At 48.0% G+C, this 14,123-nt stretch overlaps 1 protein-coding gene across 1 annotated transcript in view; it reads left to right on the forward strand.

The window, feature by feature from the left end:
- The window catches only part of PKD2L2 (polycystin 2 like 2, transient receptor potential cation channel), a 1,643,803-nt gene that overhangs the window by 239,766 nt on the left and 1,389,914 nt on the right, over positions 1–14,123 (forward strand). The gene's annotated exons all lie outside the window — the stretch shown is intronic.

Below are 14,123 nucleotides of genomic sequence, written 5' to 3' on the forward strand. Positions count from 1 at the left end.
CGCTTTGTACGTGCTTTTCCGTAATTTTAGCTAACGCTGGAAGAAGCGAGATAGGCCTATAATTAGCCAACACCTCGGAGTCAGAGCCCGGCTTTTTGAGGAGGGGGATCACCATGGCCTGCTTCCATGCCTGTGGGACCAACCCCTCCCTCAAGGAGCGGTTCAAGAGTGGGTTGACCAGCGGGTTAACCACCTCTGCCATCCTTGCCAAAAATGTGGCTGGACAAGGGTCTAACGGTGACCCAGATTTAAGGTTGGTCAAAAGTGCCAGAGAAGTGGCAGGGGAGATGGGCGGGAAGACATACAAGGCCGGATCCGATATGGGAGATGCAACTACCCCATCGCCACTGCTGAGCTGAACTTCAACTGGCCTCCCCTGAAAGGAATCCTGGATCAATCTGATCTTGTCTGTAAAAAATTTTGCGCGGTCACAGGCCCATGACTCAGAGGGAGCAGTTTTAGATCTAGGAGTTATGAACTCCCTCACAACAGTGAAAATCTCCTTACAGGAGTTAGAGGCTGCCTCAATCCTCCTAGATAAATAATCCTTTTTCTCGCAAAGAATATCACGATGATAGGACTTAATAGCAGTCCTGTACGCAAGTTTAGCCATCAGATCATACTGGAAACGCCAGGCCCTCTCCGCCACCTTACACTGGTGGCGGGAGGCAAGCAATGCTTACGTCAACCACGGAGCCGAGACCCGCTTAGAGGTGGCCCTAGACGCCAACACAGGGGCAAGGTCGTTCAGCCTATCAGTCAACCACAGCTGTAAGGAGTCTACATCCTGCTCCAGGCCACCTGAAAGGGGACACGGATGGTCCAGAAAGGCCTGAGCTAACATCTCAGGAGTCACACGATGGAGTGCTCTGGAAACAGGTCCCTGTGTTCTAGGCTCAATGTTGGACAGTTTCTCCCGTGTCCCGTATGCAGAACCTGGCCAGCCTATGGTCGGACCAGAGCACCGGGACTAGCTCTATGTCCTCGAGTGTGGCCGTGGAAATGACCTGATCCAGTGTGTGACCCTTGTCGTGTGTGGGGCCAGAGAGAAAAGGCACCAGCCCAAGGGGGGCCGTGATGTCAAATAGCTTATTCACATCTGGATCCACGTCCTCATCCATATGGAAGTTGAAATCTCCCGCCAAAACACAGTGCTCCAACCTCAACGCCAGGCCTGCCACAACTGCATGAAGATCCTCAAAGAAAGATCCCGTCGGACCAGGGGGTCTATATACCAGCAACCCTGTAAGGGCTTGATGGGAAGCCAGAGTGATGGAAAAAGCCAAAGACTCGGAACCAATGATGGTTTCAGTCGGGATGATAGAGCAAGCAGCCTGCTTGTTCACAACAAGAGCCACCCCCCCTCCTCTCCCCTTCAGTCTGTCTTTACGAAAGATGTTATAGTCTGGTGGAATAGCTGCCAAGATGTCCGGATTGGATGAATAACCCAACCACGTTTCTGTTAGCATTAAACATAGTGGTTGTTCCGTAGCAAGGAGGTCATAGATCTCCAAGGAGTGTTTGCCGACAGATCTGGTGTTAAGAAGTAGGCAGAGATGTTTCGTTCTAACCTCTTCTTTCTGTAGTGAAAGAACCGGAGCATAGGTGGGTGTCCAGCCACAGCCCGGGCATCGCCTCTTACCTCTACAATGAGCGGGAAAAACACTACAACAGGCGACTGAGGCCTTATGCAAGGAGCGAAGTTCCAGCGAAGAATAGTAAATCATCCTCCAGACAGCTACGGAGGACCCAGAGAGAGCTGACCCGGCCGCCACTCCGTCGCTTCCGGGACGCTGACGGGCGCAGACGGGCAGGACTCTGGCAAGACTCAAGCAAAGCGAGGGCGACCCCGTTACGCGATCCCGCTACGCTGTGAGGACAGGTTTAAATAGGGCCTTTTTGGTGAGGTAGATACCGCCCCACGAGGACGCTCAATATGGCGCTACCAAAGCGTCAGTGACCTTCCTGCATGAGTCTCCCAGTGGGTCTATGGGTGTCAATGTCCATGTTTATTAGTCATGATTTAGGTCATTTATACCATCACATGATGTAAGAACGTACTGTTTAACTTGTGCAACATCAATTAAAATAAGAAGAACATTTTGAAGCTAAGATCACTTCAATAAGAATCCTGATTATTCATGTGTAAAGTTCTAGTGCCTTAACTCATCCACAGTTAAGATTTGATCAGATAAGAAAACAAGAACTGTCAAAAACTTTGCTTCATTAAAAGGCCCGGTTGTTCAGATAATACACATTATAAAGTGCTAGTGCTTGCATTCATCAAATAAGTAGACTTGATACACTTCAAACTCGTTATGTGATTAATTAAAAAAAAGTATTTTTTACATTCTACAATTGTGAGTGCGGCCATAAAGTTCAGTTTCGGGGTCGAATACATTCTGACACCAGTAAATTGTTTCTAGCCAACTAGGAGTGCAGCCCAGATATCCAGAGAGTAGACCGGTTATTTGTAAAATTGTATACAAAAGGACTAAAAATCAACAAGGGTAAACTCAAGCAAGACGAGAAAGTGCAGTTGTGGTAAATACTGGACTAAGACGCAATCATAATTGCACGAATTTGCAGTTGAAGAGGCCAATGTAAGCAGTGCTGGACGGCTTGATTTTTCTGGGTTTCTTGGAGTAATAGTAGGTTATGAGTTTTTGGTTGTGATCTAAGGGTTGGGAGTAAGAAGATGGGTGTTGAAGGGAGTCTCTAAGAACCTTGACAAATCTCCAGCACTTTGATAAGGACATTGCATCAAATTGAGAAAAACAAATTGAAGATACCTCCAAGCAAGTGTGGGCACCCTTCGTCAGGAAAGTTCGTTTTAATAGAGCCCTATTTGTGTTGTCTAGAGCGTGGAATCAGCACAGAAGGTGTAACCATGATTCCCGCTTAAAATGACATAGTTTACAGGCACCTTCCTTACCTGGGTTGGCCCATGCCAGATTGAAATCTACTATTGACATAATGAGCAAATGCATATACATATTGTCGCTGTGCACCCGGCTGCTGATGGGGTCTGAAAGGTATGGATGAGGTCTCCAAACCAGAGATGATGAATTTAAAGGGCCTAAAATCCCTGAGGGCCTTAGAGAGGCAGAACCTTGCTGGTAAACTGTCTGTTAAATCATTTTTCCATGTCGGAAAGGTGATGGAGTCAAGAGTAAGTGCTGTTGCTTCAATTTGAAAATATATCATTGCCGTCTTTAATTGCCTGTACCATGGGCTACCTGGTCTCTCAAACATAACTCTGAGACAGACCTTAAGAGAATTTTTTGGTGCTTTCAGTGTGCGTATATAATGTTTCAGAAAATCATACTCACAAGTTAGCTTTTGATTTAACAGGCCAAATTCCAATGAGCTCTTGACCTGCGGAGGTGCCTTGGTAGTTGAAAATGTTTCCTATAACCAGAGCACTGTGTATTCTCTAGACAACCAGAGCAGGCACTGGAAAAAGCCTGGTGCCCATAGTGTAGCGCTGGAAGAAGAGAGACCTGAATAACTTTGATTATTGATGCTGCAGAGGGACTGTTAAGTTTCTTTTTAAGGATATAAAACAGCAATGCTCTCGCACTCACAACAAGGTGTAAACAGGAATATTCAAGTATAACATGAAAGAAATACAATAGACAGAAGCAGAATCTTGGGTATTTTTCTTTTAAGTTGGTTGTTTAATGAGTCCACAACCGAAGGAATAGTCTACAGTCAGCCGACACGTGTTTCGTCGTGTTATGGTGAGTCAACACGGCTCTTCAGGGCTGACAATAGAAAATAACGTGTGTATAAATTTAATTATTATACATCACAAAATTTCTTAACATTGCATTGGTGACATAGGGTGATCCACACGTGTATTTCTTAAGTACCGTTATCCTCCCGCAAGTTGTGATTGTGAGAGGTGTAGCAAATTGGTAGCAAAAACACAAGGTTGTGACTCTGGAAAAGTGTTATAATGTGTATCATGCTCACGACGAACCCGCACGAGAGACCTATGCACACTTTGATCTCCACGAATTAGCGGCACACTTTTTGCACTTAAGACTTTCTCGTGCGGGTTCGTCGTGAGCATGATACACATTATAACACTTTTCCAGAGTCACAACCTTGTGTTTTTGCTACCAATTTGCTATTCTCTAAATGTACTCATGAAGAAAATTGGAATAAGCATGCCTAATCATGTAAGAACCGACACCTCTCACAATCACAACTTGCGGGAGGATAACAGTACTTAAGAAATACACGTGTGGATCACCCTATGTCACCAATGCAATGTTAAGAAATTTTGTGATATATAATAATTAAATTTATACACACGTTATTTTCTATTGTCAGCCCTGAAGAGTCGTGTTGACTCACCATAACACGACGAAACACGTGTAAGCTGACTGTGGACTATTCCTTCGGTTGTGGACTCATTAAACAACCAACTTAAAAAGAAAAATACCCAAGATTCTGCTTCTGTCTATTGTATTTCTTTCATGTTATACTTGAATATTCCTGTTTACACCTTGTTGTGAGTGCGAGAGCATTGCTGTTTTATATGCTGTGAAAGTCCTTAGATTTTCTTTTGGACGGTTAAGGGCTTTTCCGTTCGCTCTTCACGCACCACTCACCTACCTATTTATGAAGTACTCCCTAACGTAATAATCTTAGGCAGAGCGCCCTTAATATCTGAAATCTCCTAAAAAACCCTGCAGAGCTGTTACTTTCTTTTTAAGGATAGTTGAGCCATACTTAATGATAGTTTATTTATTTTTTAAGGAGCCTTTGTGGGACAGGGTTTGAGAGGTCTCTATAAATCACACTCCATGATAGTTGTATTTCGATTAAGGGGTGATAGTCATGTGCCACATGCTGCATGAAAGGAAGTTCTTGTAATTGCCTAAGATTACAATTTTGGTCTTTTCCTGATTAATCGTACGAAAATAGCTTTTGTTGTACTTGTGGAGGCTGGTCAGTGCTCGCTGTAAGCCACCTTTTGTATGACCCATAATTACTATGTCATCAGCATATTGTAGAATATGAAGAGACTTGTGGCCTAATTGAGGAATGGAAAGGCTGCGTTTTGCCAGTGCTTTCCCCAGATCTACTGTGTATAGATTGAACAGCAGGGGCGCAAGCGCACAGCTTTGCTTCAAACGCCCTTGTGTGGTCATTTTGGGGGTGACTGTGTGAAGACCAGTTCTCACACAGACCCATGTTTCAGCATAAAGAGAGATTATAGCCCTTAGAAGATTGGAGGGAATTCCCCAGAGTGATAGCTTCCTCCACAATGTCGGTCAGTCCATCTTTTTAAATGCTGCACAGTAATTGAGAAAGCCGACTGCTTTGTACTGCTTGATGGCTAGGGCAGCAAGTGCAGTGATGTCAATGGTGGATGCTCTTCCACGGAAACCTGTCTGGAAAAATGGAAGAAGCCCATTGTCCAATACCCAGACCTCCCAGCTTTTTGAGTCGAAGTCGAGTGTAAGCTTTGGCCTCAAGATCAAGCAGGCCTATCAAGTGCTAATAGGCTGGCTTTATTGGATCTCCGTTCTTAAATAGCCAGAATTGAATAGAACCTCTTCAAGCCTCAGGAATTTACGCCAAAAGAAATGCCTGCTTAAATAGCGGGGTTAAGATCATTGCCCATTCCTCCGGAGCACATTCAAAAATTCCAACAGGAAGGCTGTTGTGACCTGGCGCCCTGTCGTTTTTCGTGGCCTGGATACGTTTACAGATCTGGGCTGGTGGGGGTAGCTCCTTTTGGTCCATTGGGAGTGAGTGGGTCAATGAATTCCAGAGAATTTCTGTGAGTGGGCACAGGTGCTTTCAGTCAGGCATGGTGAGGTGACTGTCTGATTTCACCTAGGATTTTTGCATGCACTCAGTGAGAGAAACACACACGTACTTTCTCAAATCTCTATTTTGAAAGTCCTACTTTTTAAAAATAATTTTTCAGACTATTGTGTTTTAGTATACATACCAATTCGCATTTCTTTCCCTTAAGCCCCTCTTTGCACCCTGCTTGTCCCATAATGTATTTTAACAGTGTGATTATCGGACAATCTAAAGTTCATCCCCCCCCAGTCTTACTGAGCAAGCTATGCCCCTGTCTATAATAGGAGCCGTCGAAATTTCAATGGGGAAGAGTGCCATGCAGCCCCCCCCGGGTTGATTTTGGCCCCGGGGACCACCTTAATACAATGGGGGAAGGTGAGGCGCATGGCTTCTCTCCCCAGGTTGATTTTTGTCTTCGGGGACCCATCCACAGCGGCCTGGCCTTAAAACGCATTTATTTTTAATAGGTGACTGTGCCACGGACCCTCTTCCCTGGGCTGAGTTCGGCCCCGGTAACCCCATCTCATGGGCCTGACCTTTTTAATGTATTTATTTTAATTGGGGAGAGGGGTTGAGCTACTCCCCTTCCCAGGCCGATTTTGGCCTGGTAACTCCATCCCCTGGGGCCTGGACATTGGATTGTGGGTGCCCTGGTCCCACCCAGGGTACCCAGTGACCTCTGCTCTGGACTGTGAGGGAAGCTTCAAGGACTGTGCAGTCCCTGCTGGCTCCTTGCTTCCTTCAGGTGGCAGCATTGCTCTCACAGACAGGGGAGCAATCTTTTTGTCTATTTTCCTGCCTGCTCAATAGCGGGCAGGATAGCATATGATAACTCAGTTCTCAGGAAGCGGGATCGGTTTCAGAGCTCCCACTTGCTGAGAGCGGAGTTCATGTTTGCTCTGACTTTGCGGGAGCTGTAGAAGCCCCCGCCAAGTCACAGCAAGCAACTATATCCCGGGGGTGGGCACCCGAGACATAGCAGGAGCAGGGGGTGTGTGAGAAGTTGGCCTGGTATATAATGCTCACTAATTCTAGTGATCACTTTGTACCATGCCAAGCAACCCTTATGATGATTGGTTGTAAGTCAACCTTATAGACCAGTTATCCTAGTGGTAACGTGGACAAAGCAGTCTTAGGCTAAACTCTGAAAGGCATGTGAAGCCAGCTGTATTACCATACACAACCCCCTTGAATACCAAATGAAAGGACACCACACAGATATATATTGAAAATATATATTGATTTATTAACTAAAAGTATCCCCTGGACTCTTTATGAGCACAGAAGCACAAGCATTAAACACAAGACAGTTCAAAATACACAAAAGTTGCACAATATGGATGAGCCCAAGGGGCCACCTAAACCATATACTAAGAAAGTGGTGTAAGAGATACCAATCGGAAAGGAACCAGGCCTAGGGCCTTGGGAATCGCTGGAGCTATTCGAGACTAGCAGTGACTAAGTCGGGAAAGGCCCGCGGGACTCGGGTGCAGTGTTTAAAGTGCACGCACTCACCAATGCAAAGTCTATGTTGCGTAAAAAGTACAAAGTTAGTTAGTTCGGAACCTTCCGAGTGACCTAGAAAGCTGAAACTTGAGACACAGGCCCTAGAGGTGTGTATCAGTGTAGGAACACCGGCGGAGCTGAGTTACCTCACCCACAGGAAGCGGGTGCACAGGGTCGAAGTGGTGTCGGGTTTCGTCACGCTGGTCGATGGTGCTTGGAGCTGAAGATGCTGCAGGCGGCTCGAGGTGAAGAGTTCCAGTGGATCCAAGGGTGGATCTGAAGATGTGAAGACCTGAAAGCAAAGGGGACAATGTTCAAAGACACTAGCCAGTGACTACCGTGGAACTAGATTGGAACCAGGCGATGTCGGGTGCAAACAGGCGTTGAGGTGTAGCTTCTCTCTGCAGCCACGTGGACACCGGGGGTCGAGGACGTCCAGGAGTCGGTCACGAGCTGTCCCACCCAGGCTTCTCGCTGTTGGCGGTGTCGGCAACTTGATTGTAGCAAACAGGCCTTGGCTAATGCAAGCCACGCAGGAATCGAGAAAGGCTTGTTACTCGGACCAGCAAGGTCTGAGCAGGGGCTCCTTTTCACAGGAGCTAAGGCAAGTCTGGAGCAACCAGACCCGCAGTGTAGTTTGTAGTTGTAGTCGCCAAGATGGCCGCTGACCACGTGGCTAGTGGCCGGGATGGCGCGTCGAGTGGCACAATGCAAAAGGGCCCCACGCAGATCGTGGAGATGCTGGGGGGCTGTTCTTCGGTGCAAGGGCTGCTCGGTAATGGGGGTTCTCAGTCCCCAAAGCACAACGTCGAGGATGCCTCTGGTGCTGCGCTGTCAGCTCTTCGGGTGTCTTCCAAGAAGTCCGGTCCCACGTCTCTCGGTGCCTCCACAAGTCCCTTCTTTGCAGGGACTGTGGATCGGGCTGTGAGAAGTCTGGGAGTCTGGATCTTGTCAGGCTCTGGGCTCGGGCTCCGGCGGGAGGCGGCGGCAAAGCAGACGTCGATTCGCTGGTTGGTGCCTGTGTTCACAGGGTGGCCACTCCTAGGCCACAAGGGAGATTCTCTTCAGTCTTCTGTGCAGGAGAATGTCGAAGTCCAGTCTTCTTCTTCGTGTAAAGTTGATTCAGGATGATCTGCCGTGCAATGGCACTGCTCCCACTCTTATTCCCAATCTGAGGGGTGGATCACCTACTAGGTCCCTCCTCTGGGAGCAACCAGGAAGGGGGCGGTTACACCCCCTTTCCTTTGTCCAGCTCCTTGCCAGGCCTGGGTCTGGAAAGTCCCAGGACCGGTTTGGACTGGCTTATGCACGGGGACACCTTGTGTGCCCCGGGCATGTCTCAATCTATTCAGCCCTGTCCTACCCAATACACAAAACCCTGTCTGGGGTGGTGCTCGCACCTCCCAAGGCAGGAAACCCTTTGTCCAAGCCTCCCTCGCTGGAAGGACTCCCAGCAGCGGGAGGTCAGACTTGTGTCTGTGGTGGCAGCATCCATTTTGTGATGCTGAGGCTCTGGTTAACTTTAACCGGGGTTAAGGCTACACACATGTCGTGTCCCTCTAGAAGGGTGGAATGCTATCCCCATCTACAGAACTGTCGAGGGGATAGTATTCCAATTCGTATGACACCTTACTCGACATGTTTTGATAAAGCCAAACCAAAGATAGCATATAACCGCGAGGATTATAATGCACTTAAGAGTATATGGTATGGCAATATCCCGGAACAGCTTAGGGAGTGGTTCCCGACAGCTGCAGACAGGCTCAGCTCATGCTAGAGCACCATCTCACATAGTTCCAAGCACTCTGCCTCCTGGATTGATGAGGCCTTCCACAGGAGTGGCTGATAGGAACATATGTGTCCAGTTTAGGGTTAGATATAGGGATACTATATCTAAGTAAGAGGTGATTACACCAACTTACCCCAGCTGAGTGATCAGCCAGTTGTGTCAAATATGGAGGCCAGGCCAGGGGTGGCACCATACATGCTGCAGCCCCTGGTAGGCCTTGGAAACACCTATGCCCTGGGTACCTAGGGTACACTGTTACAGGGGCCAATAAGGTGAACCAGTATCCAATTCGTAATGCACCTAGAGTGCATTGGCAGTAATTTAGAGAGAGAACAGCAGGCTGTGGGTCTGATTAGCAGGCCCACAGCCACATTTAGTCATAAACCAGTGAAGCAAAAAGCAAAAATGTTGGGGTGACCATAGGATAGCAGACCCTACTCTCCTACATAACCCCCCCAAACGCAGGGACATTAGACTAACCTTGACCAGTTGTGTCTTCGTGTTCTAAGTGGAAGTACCTGGAGAGACCATCTGCGTTGCCATGGTCAGTCCCTGGGCGGTGCTCCACTGTAAAGTCCATCCCCTGTAGGGAAATGGACCACCTGAGTCGTTTGGGGTTTTCACCCTTCATCTGATTAAGCCATAAGAGGGGCTTATGGTCGGTCTGAATCTTGAAGTGAGTGCCAAATAAGTATGGTCTCAACTTCTTCAGGGCCCACACCACAGCAAAGGCCTCCCTCTCAATAGCTGACCAACGTTTCTCTCTGGGGGTCAGCCTTCTGCTAATAAAAGCAATGGGCTGGTCCTGGCCATCTACATTAAGCTGTGAAAGCACTGCTCCCACTCCCAACTCAGAAGCATCTGTTTGGACAATGAACTCTCTTGAGTAGTCAGGACTCTTCAGGATAGGTGCAGAGCACATGGCCTTCTTCAGGTCATCAAATGCCTTTTGACAGATTTCTGTCCACTGAACCTTTTTGGGCATCTTCTTAGATGTCAGATCATTAAGAGGAGTCACAATGGACCCATAGTTCTTAACAAACTTCCTGTAGTACCCAGTCAGGCCCAAGAAAGCTCTGACCTGAGTCTGGGTAGTTGGAGGGGACCAGTCCTTTATGGTCTGGATCTTACTCTCCAGTGGTTGAACTTGGCCTCCACCTACAAGGTGGCCCAGGTATCCAACCTTGCTCTGCCCTATCTGGCACTTTGTTGCCTTGATAGTGAGGCCTGCCTTTTGCAGAGCCTCAAGCACTTCCTTCAGGTGGACCAGGTGATCCTCCCAGGTGGAGCTAAAGACAGCAATATCATCCAGATATGCTGCGCAAAAGTCATCCAACCCAGTAAGGACTTGATTCACCAACCTTTGGAAGGTGGCAGGTGCATTTTTCAAACCAAAGGGCATTACCACAAATTGATATTGCCCACTAGGGGTAGAAAATGCTGTCTTGGCTTTAGACTCCTCAGCTAACCTGATTTTCCAGTAGCCAGCTGTCAAGTCAAATGTGCTCAAATATTTGGCAAAAGCCAACTTGTCAATGAGCTCATCTGCCCTTGGAATAGGGTGTGCATCTGTCCTGGTGACAGCATTGAGTCCTCTGTAATCTACACAGAACCTCATCTCTCTCTTGCCATCTTTGGTGTGAGGTTTGGGGACCAGAACCACTGGGCTAGCCCAGGGGCTCTCTGAAGGCTCAATGACACCTAATTCCAGCATCTTTTGCACCTCAGTCTTTATACAGTCCCTGACATGATCAGGTTGCCTGTAAATCTTGCTCTTTACAGGAAGACTGTCACCAGTGTCCACCACATGGGTACACCAGTTAGTCTGACTGGGTGTCAAGGAGAACATATGCCTGTATGCCTGCAGAACTTGTCTACAGTAATTTTGCTGATGTTCAGTGAGGCTGCCATCTAAGGCCACACCATCAACTGAGCCATCCTCAGGGTTCTGAGTGAGCAGGTCTGGGAGAGGGTCACTCTCTTCCTCCTGTCCCTCATCTGTAGCCATGAGCAAGCCCATGTCTGCCCTGCTGACATATGCCTTTAGTCTGTTGACATGGAGCACCCTGTGGGGGCTCCTGGGAGTTCCTAGGTCCACCAAGTAGGTAACCCCTCCCTTCTTCTCCAGAATTGTATGGGGTCCAGACCATTTGTCCTGGAGTGCTGCTGGGGCCACTGGCTCCAACACCCATACCTTCTGTCCAGGCTGAAACTCAACCAGGACAGCCTTTTGGTCATGCCAAGCTTTCTGTAATTCTTGGCTAGCCTCAAGGTTTTTGGATGCCTTTTCCATGTACTCTGCCATCCTGGAGCGGAGACCAAGTACATAGTCTACTATGTGTTGCTTAGGCTTTTTGAGAGGTAACTCCCATCCTTCCTTCACCAGACACAGGGGTCCTCTTACAGGGTGCCCAAACAACAATTCAAAGGGGCTGAAGCCAACCCCCTTTTGAGGGACCTCTCTGTAAGCAAATAAAAGGCAGGGTAGAAGGATGTCCCATCTTCGCCTGAGCTTTTCAGGTAATCCTTTGATCATACCCTTTAGGGTCTTGTTAAATCTCTCAACAAGCCCATTACATTGTGGATGGTAAGGAGTGGTGAACTTGTAGTTGACACCACATTCCTTCCACATAGCTGTCAAATATCCTGACATGAAGTTGGCACCTCTGTCAGATATTACCTCCTTAGGAAACCCCACTCTGGAGAAAACTCCAAGTAAGGCCCTGGCCACAACAGGAGCTGTTGTGGTCCTAAGTGGAATTGCCTCTGGGTACCTGGTGGCATGGTCCACCACCACCAGTATGAATCTGTGCCCAGATGCTATAGGGGGATCCATTGGACCTACAATATCAATCCCCACTCTTTCAAAGGGAACCCCCACCACAGGTAGTGGTATCAGGGGGGCCTTTGTTGTTCCACCTGCTTTACCACTGGCTTGGCAGGTTTCACAGGAGCGACAAAACTCCTTGGTGTCTTCAGACATGTGAGGCCAGTGAAAGTGAGGGACAAGCCTGTCCCAGGTCTTATTCTGGCCTAAGTGTCCTGCTAAAGGAATATCATGGGCCAAGGTGAGAAGGAAATCCCTAAATTGCAGAGGTATAACCAACCTCCTGGTTGCACCAGGCTTGGGGTCTCTACCCTCTGTGTAAAGGAGTCCTTCATCCCAATAAATTTTATGGGCACCTTGAGCATTCTCAGCAGCCTCGGCAGCAGCCTGCTGTCTGAGGGGTTCAAGAGAAGGACAGGTTAACTGAGCCTGCCCCAAGTCTGCCCTAGAAGGTCCCCCTGTCCCCAGAAACTCAACCTGATCAGGTTCAAATTCTTCAGAGACAGTTCCTTCAGGGGTCTCAAGACCAGCTTCCTGTGAAGCTTGATCCTCACTTGCAGGCAGTTGGGAAGGCACAGCCTTAACCCTCCTGTTCTTCTTCTTGGAAGGCGCTTGGCCCATTGTTCCAGGATCCAAGACCTGAGGTTCAGAGAGGCACTTTTTGGCCTGTGACCTGGTCACAGCAAGGACATGTGATGATATCCCTAACATCTCTGCATGAGTCCTATACTCAACTTCTGACCATAGAGAGTTCTCCAGGTCATTGCCCAACAAACATTCAACTGGGAGATCAGCACTAACCACAACTCTTTTTAGGCCAGTTACCCCTCCCCAGGAAAAGTTAACAAGTGTCACACTATGTGTAGTAGTGACATGGCTGGCATTGGTCACCAGGTAATTATCACCTGGCATGTACTGTCCAGGGTCCACAAAGCTAGGTGTCACCATAGTGACACTGGCACATGTGTCCCTGTAAGCTTGAGCCACTTTGTTATTAATCAAAGGTGTCTGTCTGTATTTGCCCAGGTTACTGGGACTGATGTCAGGGGTCAAATTTAAGTCCCCTTCACAAATGAGAACAGCCTGGGTAAGAGTTCTGACTAGGTCAGAATCTCCTTCAGTTCCCAAGGTGATACCCACTACCCCCTTGGTTTGTGGACCAGCACTGCTAGCTGTACTAGTGGGTGCAGTTGCCTTAGGGGCTGCAGTGCTGGGGGCTCCACCCTTTTTACACTCACTTGTCCAGTGAGAGGTGTTTTTACAAGTTTTACACCAGGGTTTCTTCTGACCTTCTTTCTTCTTTTTCTTGGAAGTTTGGGACCCACCCTCTGTATCAGTTTGGGGCCCTGTTGAAGACTTCTGGTCTTTAGCTTTCTGCTCCCCACCCTTCTGGTCTGTTTTCTTCTGGTCACCACCCTGGTTCTGGTTCTGGTTCTTTTGCTTAACTCTGGTTCTAACCCATTTATCTGCCCTCTTTCCCAATTCTTGGGGAGAGGTCAAATCTGAGTCAACCAAATGTTGATGCAACTGCTGGTTCTGACAATTATTTAAAATGTGTTCTCTCATCAGCAAATTATACAATCCTTCATAGTCTGTAACCTTGCTTCCCAGCAACCATCCCTCCAGAGCCTTAGTGGCACACTCAACAAATTCAGACCAGTCCTGAGTCTGTGTCTTCTGGGTATCTCTGAACATTAACCTGTACTGTTCAGTGGTTAAGCCTAACCCATCAATCAGAGCACTCTTCAGGACCAGGTAGTTTCTAGAATCCCCATCACTAACTGTGAGGAGTCTGTCTCTGCCTCTACCTTCAAAGGAGAGCCACAAGATTGCTGCCCACTGCTCCTGAGGGATCTGCTGTACTCTGCAGGCTCTCTCCATTGCAGTTATCCATTTGTGGATATCATCCCCAGCTTTGTAGGGGGGCACAATCTTACTCAGGTTTCTGTTATCAAAAGACCTGTCTTTATCCTTGTGAATATTGCTGCCACCAGTGGGTTCTATTACCCCACTCTCTCTAGGCTGTCTTGCTCTAGCAAGTTTCTCTTGGGCCAGGGCAACCTCTAACTCTTGTCTCTGGATCCTCCATTCAGCCTCTCTCATTTTGGCCTCATGCTCCCTTCTCTGAGGGCTAGTCATCTCCCTTCTGGAGTGACCATGAGAGCCTCTAGA

The sequence above is a fragment of the Lissotriton vulgaris genome, chromosome 7 (assembly GCF_964263255.1).
Source record: "Lissotriton vulgaris chromosome 7, aLisVul1.2, whole genome shotgun sequence".
Classification (NCBI taxonomy): Eukaryota; Metazoa; Chordata; class Amphibia; order Caudata; family Salamandridae; genus Lissotriton; species Lissotriton vulgaris.